Source organism: Chiloscyllium plagiosum, chromosome 7, assembly GCF_004010195.1.
Source record: "Chiloscyllium plagiosum isolate BGI_BamShark_2017 chromosome 7, ASM401019v2, whole genome shotgun sequence".
Lineage (NCBI taxonomy): Eukaryota > Metazoa > Chordata > Chondrichthyes > Orectolobiformes > Hemiscylliidae > Chiloscyllium > Chiloscyllium plagiosum.
In genome coordinates, this window is record NC_057716.1 from 24,827,186 (window position 1) to 24,836,530 (window position 9,345).

Consider the following 9,345-nt stretch of genomic DNA (forward strand, 5'->3'; position numbering starts at 1 on the left):
AAAAGACTCTCCCTTTAAGGCCTAACAAGGAAAGCCGTAGCTGTAAACCCACACAGAGTGCACGGCAAGTTCAAAGCCCTTGTTAAAGTCAGGCAGGAAGGAGGTGACAGACTGTCCAGGGTCTTGATTCCTTTTCACTATCACCTTCAGCCCTTGACCAGTCGGGTAAGAGCAGGACCTCTGCTGCAGTAGCCAATCAGAGGGGTGGATGGTCTGGCTGGAAGGGTTTCAGCAAGAAAGGACCAAGAACAAAATAAAGGAGTTAAGAGTCTAATGATGACCATTAATCTATTGCCAGGAAAAACTTGTCCCTTGAAGGAAGGAAACGGCCATCCCTACCTGGTTTGTCCTACAAGTGACTCCAGACCCACACTTAAGTTGATACTTAACTGCCCTCTGGGTAATTAGGGATGGGCAATAAATGCTGGCCTAGCCAGCGACGCCATCATATCGTGAATGAATCAAAGAACAATTGAAGCAAGGCTTCTGCTCAGAGTGTTGTCCAATAAAGGGAAAGTACTTCATCAGGATGCAGTCGGACGGTTCAAATGATGTCATTCTGCTTTAAAATTGCAGGAAAATCTGGCCTTCTCCCAGACACTACCTCAGCAGCATCCGTCTCAAAGCAGGGGCTCATTAATCTCTGAACCTCTACACGTCAGGATGTGCAGTTGTTGAGTCCTCTCTCTCCACTCTGTTTCCACAGCTGGTGACGAAAGGAGAGGCGAACTGTTCCACGGCAGGTCATCAAGGAACCTGAGTGGACAGTTTTTAAAATGAGCTCAGTGCATTTTCGGAGCACACCTGAGATGAGATGCTGAATGACTGCAGATTAACGTAAGGAAACAGCCCACTTTCGATTCCTTTGGGGACCCAATTTACACGCTCAGCTAACATATGGAGCGGTGAAGTGCTTGCTATGGAGAAAAATAATTACATTAGGGAAGAGAAGGAAAACTGCTGGGGTTGAAGGTTGATGGTTCGACCCCTTCACCACCAACAACCAGGCCACTCCAGCAGGATTGAAAAGGCTCATTCTCTGGCGCCTTCAAAGAGACCCAATCAGGCAAAACACACTTCCTGCTGGACCTGGGTCCCACAGAACGCGAGAAAGAAACCTCCCAGCTGGTTAGGAATGTGCACGGTCCCTCAGCAAGGCCTCCAGGTGACTGCTGCTGCTGCTTGCAATGCAGGACCTTTTTTTTCAAAATGGTGGCATTGGAGAAAGTGGGTCCTAAGGCCAGAGCTTGCCCGCTTCCGTCTCCCATTTTGTTGGAAACCTTTATTCGGTGGCGTCGGGCCGCTTCCCAGAAAGTTAGCAGCGGTGGAAGCAGTTCCTCCCCTGGGCTTTGGCAGCGGTGGGCTCCTTCACTGAAATGCCGGTCCCAGGAGGTGGCAGTGGGATAACTGTATGCCAGAACAAGGCACCGTTTAGGACTCTGGGCCCAGTGTCCATTTTGAGCCAAGTGGTGGGGGGGTAAGGGAGACATTTCCTTTTCTTTTCGCTGTTTTTTTAAAATTTCTGTTTCTGTTTTTAATCCTCTCTTGTGTTTGCTACGATGGCACCAGAAAATGAGGACTTGGTACACCTTTCCCTGGACTCCTGTTCTCAAGTACACGTGACAGTAAAACCGAAATCTTAATCTAAAATACAAGTGAGCAATGGCCACTTATGTAACATCTTACATAAAGCACTGAATTTAAAGCACTTTGCATCCAATGAAAAACATTTTCACAGTCACTGTTCTAACAGAGGTGCAATGATGACCAGATAATATGTCGTTTGAATCCCTACAGTGTGGAAACAGGCCATTTGGCTCAACAAGTCCACACCTACTCTCCGAAGAGTACCCCACCCAGACCCATTCCCCTATTCGATTACTCTACATTTACCCCTGACTAATGCACCTAACCTACATATCCCTGAACATTATGGGCAATTTAGCATGGCTAATTCACCTAACATGCACATCTTTGGACTGTGGGAGGAAACTGGAGCACCCAAAGGAAACCCACACATACACGGGCAGAATGTGCAAATTCCACACAGACAGTCACTCGAGGCTGGAATCGAACCCAGGTTCCTGGAGCTGTGAGGCAGCAGTGCTAACTACTGAGATACCGTGTCACCCTGATGAGATGCCAACTGAAATGTAAACAGTGGCCAGGACACAGGGGATTGCTCTCTTGCCCTTTCCAGAATAGCGCTTTTCATGTTCACCTGAGGGGGCCTCAGTTTAATGTCTCATCTTAAAAACAGTGCAGCACTCCCTCAGTACCGTGCTAGAGTATTAGCCTCGATTCTGTGCTCAGGTCCCTGCAGTGGGAGTCGAACCCATAGACTCAGAGGTGAGCCACACTGAGTCACAGCTGACGCATGTCACTGGGCAAGAGAAGAGAGCCCTTTACCCTGCATTTAAAGTGGAGAAGGGTTAATCTTCCTGAAGGACTAACTAGGCTTGTCACATTCTCTGTCAGATTCTAGATTGGAGTGGTGCTGGAAAAGCACAGCAGGTCAGGCAGCATCCGAGGAGCAGCAAAATCGACGTTTCAGGCGAAAGCTCTTCATCAGGAATATAGACAGAGAGCCTGAAGGGTGGAGAGATAAATGAGAGGAGGGTGGGGGTGGGGAGAAAGTAGCATAGTGTACAATAGGTGAGTCGGGGAGGGGATGAAGGTGATAGCTACATTCTCTGTCAGATGCCAGTCCCGAATTACAAGGGATGTCCAGAAACAAGCACTTGAAAGAGTCTGAGAGGGCGCAAAGGCTGGTCTCAAAGATTAAGTAGCATGGCGTTCCCCACCATGAGATTTTAAAGGATTTCAAGGCTAGATGGCAATTCCTCCAGCTGAAAGCCTTGTCGCAATGGCTGCATCTACCCCCTTCCTACTCCCCAAACCCCTGAGCTGGAAACCATGGAGTGGGGTTACTAGGAAGACCCATGGCCTGAACTCAGGGTAGACCACTTCTGAAGTAGTCACGGTTAATAAGGACAAGAAGAGCCCATTCATCCCCTCTCGCATCTTCACGATTAATCCTTATCTCTGTACCTTAACTCAACAGAACGTCCTTGGTTCCTTGATGCTTGGGTTCAATTCCCGCATCAACTGAGGTTACCCTGGAGAATTCTCCTTCTCAGCCTCTCCGCTCGCCAGAGGAAATGGTGACCCTCAGGTTAAACCACCATCAATTGTCTCTCTGTAACGAGAGAGCAGCCCTATGAGTCCTGCGGGACTATGGCGACTTTACCCTTTTAATAGCCTTACCCAACGAAAGCACAAGCACTCAATCTCAGTTTTGGAATGATCAGATGCCTCCCCCAGACACCAGCACTTTGGTGGGATCCAGTGCAGAATCACCACTGAAGGGGTGCTTCCTGACACCACTCCAGTGTGATTTAAAGTTAACTTGAAGCTACCCAGCCAAGTTGGGAATCACCACAAACAACAGCCCTCTCTCAGCGTGCCTACTGCTTTTTAAGAACTTGCCACATTTGTACATTATTTTACCCCATTAAGCTCACCACAGAAAATCAAGGCTTCTAACTAAGAGTGCAAGCACATTTTTAACATGATTGTCGGTAATACAATTTCGACAAAGTCTTATGGCGCAGAATGGGAAAGATGTGAAACTGTGTCAATCCTGAGTACACCTTGGCAAAAGTCGCGGGCACTGTCAGGAAACTGGAACACCAGGTGGTGCCAGTATCTTAAGGCCCCATCACTTTTCTCTCAGCACCTGATTAGATTCTAATTCACCCTTTTGTCCCCTGTCGTTCCTGTGTTTCGTCAACAATCCTTCAATCCGACAGGTTTCAGGGTAGACACGCAACTGGTCCCACCATTCAGTGATCTCCCAGATGCCCCATGCTGTTAGCAGCTCAAACACCCAGTAGGTGTCAGGGTAAGATTGTGAGCTGGTGTGCAGCCATCAAATCCCAAAATGCTCCAGTGAGATGCAACCCATTCCTGTTCATTTTCAAGATGCTGCATCTAAACATATTCTATCATTTGCCGCTTACATTAGGTTATGCTTAAGGTTTCTCTGCATATCGTGTTATCCCCTGTTCTGCCTTGTGACATGAAACTGGATATCACCTTCTGAACGTGTTCCAGCCCTTCAATGCGGTTCTTGACTTTACACTATCGTGAGCATTGGATCAGCAGCACAGATGCAATGAATTGTACCTGTCAGCAACAACTGAGCAGGGTTCTGCCTTTAAAATTTCTCCAAGCCGTGGTGAGTCCCCCATCTCAGTCAGCCTGGGCACAAGGTGCAAAGTGCGGGTCATGTATCTGTGTCAGCTCCAGCAGGGGAACTCAAAGAGTAACTGGGTCCTGTCCAGTGTCATTGACTGTTAATGAACCCAACTGCTTTGCCACAACCCTCTCCAACTAGGATACAGCACCCCAGCAAATACAAACAAAGGCAGCATGCTCCAAATTGCAAATTCACAAAACCAAACGATTTGATAACAATTGAATTGGATTGAACTGGTTTTACATGTAAACATGTCACACGCTTACAGTCACCGCATTTCTGCACCACCTTAAGGCATTTGGGTACAGATACTTAAGATCAGACACTTAGGAAACAAAATACAGTTAGAAAAAGAAAAGAAATAAATAGTCCAGCCTTATTGGTGCATATATCGGAGCATATTGCAAACTGCCATACGACTTTTCGAAGGTACTCTTTCATCTAACGTAAAATTCACAGACACGAGTTCACTGCCAGACAATCCTGAACAAAGCACACAAATAAGGAAATGGGAAGGGATTGGAATATGGGATCTGTATTTATAAACCAGCTTTCACAACTTCAAGATGCCAGCAAAATAAGTGTCACCAAAATGGCAACTATATTTTTTAAAACCTCAGGAAATGGTCATGTTTTAAGCAGGACTGAGCAGTAACAAATCACTGACTCTACATTTCATACCATTCAAGCCGAAACGTTGTAGCACACAGAAAGCCATTATATCTGAGGATTTCACACTCTCAGCACCAAAGGTATTACACAGTTCACTTTATTTGACCAATTCTATTGAATGCTGCTCATATAATCCACCTCATTTATTACGAGCTGTTTGACAAATTATATTAAAGGTGCTAATTGACTCTTTTCTGCCCCACCTCTGTTTATTCCTACAACTCTGAAAAACAATGGTTGCCCCTGTTGTGGAAGGGCTTTCAGACCCTGGAGGAACCTTGCGATGTTGTCACCGAGCTGCAGACCACTGAGTATAAACAGCACAGTGGATGGAGTTAGAATGTACTTGAAGGAATGTTCTAGAGTCTGGAACTCTGCGCTGACCTAGGCTATAATGTGGACATGATTTGTCCTCACTTAATGTAAGATCAGAGCTTGGTATATCAAAGATTACCATGTCCAGCAATGAACATAACAAATACAGGTATCCCCCCCATATCCGCTGGTGAGATGTTGCAAGACCTACTGCGCATGAGTGAAACTGCGGATCGGAGCGAACCCTATCATTTAAATGGGAAACTTACCTTCCCGACAGCCCCCTTTGAATTATTTCTGGAATGTTCCGTGTAATATTTTCGGGCGCAGTAAACCACGGATAACTAAAACCATGGAGAACGAATCCAGGGATACTGGGGTTCTACTGTAGTGTTATTGTGAAGCTTAAGCCTGAAGCTAGCTCTTGCACTTTGCCTCCTCCCTGACCAGTGTGGACAGAACTCAAACTCATAGGGTGACCAAACCACACGGGTAAAAGAGTCCCCAACTGCAATTAACAAAGACAATCTGGCCTCAAGATTCCAAAAGTTTTAACAAAACAAATATTACTGTACATATTAAAAAAATATTAAACGAAGAAAGCACCACTAACGTACAATTTATACAAAGGCTTATACCACAAACAAAGCACTACCTTCTCCCCAGGAGTCCCTATAGTTTACAGTATCTTGATGATTCATTCACTTCTCTTTCAACCAGCTGTAAAGGTACTGTGTGTCACAGCTTGCCAGAATTTACTTTAATTCTCATTGGTATTCCACTATTTCTCAATATAGCAATTACATGGAAGTTCTTCCATTAGGTTTTGATCAAGCAATCTTCTTTACAAAATTCACAACCGTGGACTCCGAAAGTCCCCGTCCTCGCTGCTGTAAAGCTCTTTCTCAGCTCACCAACTACGGTACAAGTTTTGTTTTGCCACAAGGGTCTATGAGGAGAACTGCGGATTTCTCCCACCCGCCTCAAGTTGGAGGAGCTCACAAAATCCAGACGGATCTGAATGACCTACTTCTGTCAGCAAACACACACAGGTAAATGACACAAGGAAACCTTCTATCCAAAGCTCAACCCAGACTCAGTATTTCTATGTCACCGTGTCATGCTTCTGGCTAACTCAGACAGAAATTGCAAACAAATAATTTTACTTTCAACTCAACATGTTGATTCTGAAACCCATAGGAATAATCTATATTTTTAACCGTTACAATTGCCCTCTCTCTCTCTCTCTCTCTCTATTACAAGACTAGAGATGGATCATTCATTGTTCCAGTTTCTCTCACTATCAGCTCTGACCTTGAAGCAAAACTAATATCAAAATGCGTTAATGGCACAGCCAATTACACACAGCAACCTAGGAGATGAATGGGTAAGTAATCTGGTTGAGTGATACTGGTTGATGGATAAACATTAACCAGTACAAGGTGGAGAAAGCACCCACTATTCTACAAATCAGCATCATGGAATCTTTTATGGGTCCCTGGGAGGGTCAACAGAGCGATCAATTTAAAACGCCATCCAAAATTCTGAGCTTGTGGGTAGTGCAGCACTCCCTCTGTAGTGCACTAGAAACGTCAGCGCAGATTCTATGCTCATGTTTCTTGAGTAGGACGCAAATCCATCAGTGAGCACAATTCAAATCTCTGTCACTGACGACAAAGCAGTTTAGAACATTATAGGTACTAGAGCTGAGTGACTGCATGGTGCATTGCAAACTGTTTGGTTTTAACATCAAGAAGTGCACTCTTATTGGATTTTTATGTGAACCGGTTCTGTACTGCAGCCCCACTGGTGAGACATTGCCTCTTCCAAGGGATCTCAGGTCTGGGGTGAAATCGTCCCAGGCCTTGAACGACTGGGCAACAGTGGGAAAGTTGGGAAAATCGCTTGAGATGGCCAATGAGGACACTCTTGGCTTCAAGACCAAAACGTGTCATTTTCCAACCGAGCGTTGGACAGTGAGATGAGATTCTCTCCAGCGAGCAGCAACAGGTGAACGTGCAGCATTGGCATGTATTAATGTCTCCTTACCACCTCATCTCAGGTCATCCACATGCATTTTCCCAACCTCCCGACCTCTGGTTAGAAAATAGACAGGACAACTCCTGACATGAGAGTTAAACTTGGTGACTCCAGTTCACTGCTGCCTCCTCCAGGCCTCCATCTTGGATACCAGTCACCTGACATGTCAGGCTACAGTCCACGGGCAGCGAGCATGCCCTTCCTCCATCCATGGATGTTAACGTTAGACATGTGCCAGCCTCACCACATCATTATTTCACATCTCTGATCCACAAATAGTACTGCAGTGTACTTCCAAACTACACTTCGAATTGCACTGACACTTTCTCTGGAAGGTGGCTATCAGAACACTGCCTGCAGGTACAGGCACCCAGCTCATGGTTTCAACCCACGAGCATCTCACGGCTGTTAACTTGCTTTCTTAGCATTTACTCACTTTATGTTGACTTCAATCCTCCCAGCATCCCTGCCTTGCCTTGCTCTTTGGCACGATGACCCCTCAGCCTGACCTTAAGGGCTCATGATGCTTTGGTTCTTGCCTTGCTGCTTAGCGTAGACACAAGGCCAGGCAGCTCGTTGTCAGCCGTGATCAGTGAAAGGGGCGGATGAGTCGCTGTTCTGTCAATCTCACCCGTACAACACAGGCCAGCAGTGCAAACAGCAACATTACTCCATGTGCTTTAACTAAATGGCCATGTCTCAATGTCTCAGGGGTGTAGGCCTCAGTCAGGTTACGGGAGGAAGACGGGGGCTACCATCAGTCAAGGATCCCAGTCCAGTCAGTCAAGGACATCAAGGATCTCAGTCCAGGGCTCAGGCACACTCAGTTGTCCATTTGATACAGTCAGGCTGGGGGTGGTGGTTGGGGGGGGCGGGGCGTGCCATTTTGAACCTGGAGCGCTCGGAGAGGAATGTGCTCCCAAATAAGCCACACCTTAACATTAACTGTTCTGTAAATAGAGCTTTTGATTTGAGAGACCAATTGAACACTTGTCAATGGAAAATCAATTGCAAGGAACAGCCAGGAAGTTGATGACACTAATTTTAAAGATCAACTACAGTAAGTGGCCAATAGTACAACAGGCGATTCTTACCCAAATCTGTTGGCAAGTGATCAGTTGGGTATAGAATGTGTCTGATCCCTACTCCCATGTCCCCCCACTATAAAGGTAATTTGTACCTCCCCACAACTCCATGTGGTACCCAAGTGACCATGACAGGCAGCTGCCCTTGAATATTCAAGGCTACACGTGCTATCGTAAGGACAGACTGACGGGCAGAGGGGGTGGGGTGCCTTGTTGGTAAGGGAGGATATTCAGTCCCTTGCGCAGGAGGAACCTAGAGTCAGGGGATGTAGAGTCAGTGTGGATAGAGCTGCAAAATACTAAGGGTAAAAAGTCCCTCTTGGGAGTCATCTACAGGCCCCCAAACAGTAGTCTGGATGTCGGATGTAAGTTGAATCAGGAGCTGAAATTGGCCTGTCGCAAATTTGTTACTACAGTTGTTATGGGGGATTTCAACATGCAGGTAGACTGGGAGAATCAGGATGGTATTGGACCTCAAGAAAGAGACTTTGTGGAGTGCCTCAGAGATGGATTCTTAGAGCAGCTGGTGCTGGAGCCGACCAGGGAGAAGGCAATTCTGGATCTGGTATTGTGCAACGAACCAGAATTGGTCAGAGACCTCAAATTGAAGGAGCCATTGGGAAGTAGTGACCATAATACATTAAGCTTCAATCTGCAATTTGAGAGGGAGAGGATACAATCGGAAGTGACAATATTTCTGTTGAATAAAAGGAACTATGGAGCTATGAGGGAGGAGCTGGCCAAAGTTCAACGGTGCAATACCTTAGCAGGGATGACAGTGGAGGAACAATGACAGATATTTCTGTGTATAATGCAGAAGATGCAGGATCAGTTCATTCCAAAAAGGAAGAAAGATCCCAGGAGGAGGCATGGGCAGCCGTGGCTGACGAGGGAAGTAAAGAAACATATAAAGTTAAAAGAGAAAAAATATAACATAGCAAAGATAAGTGGGAAAACAGAGGACTGGGAAGC

The 9,345-nt window shown here is 46.1% G+C and overlaps 1 protein-coding gene across 7 annotated transcripts in view; it reads right to left on the reverse strand.

Annotated features, from left to right (window-relative positions):
- The window catches only part of LOC122551418 (disintegrin and metalloproteinase domain-containing protein 23-like), a 153,935-nt gene that overhangs the window by 121,877 nt on the left and 22,713 nt on the right, over positions 1–9,345 (reverse strand). The gene's annotated exons all lie outside the window — the stretch shown is intronic.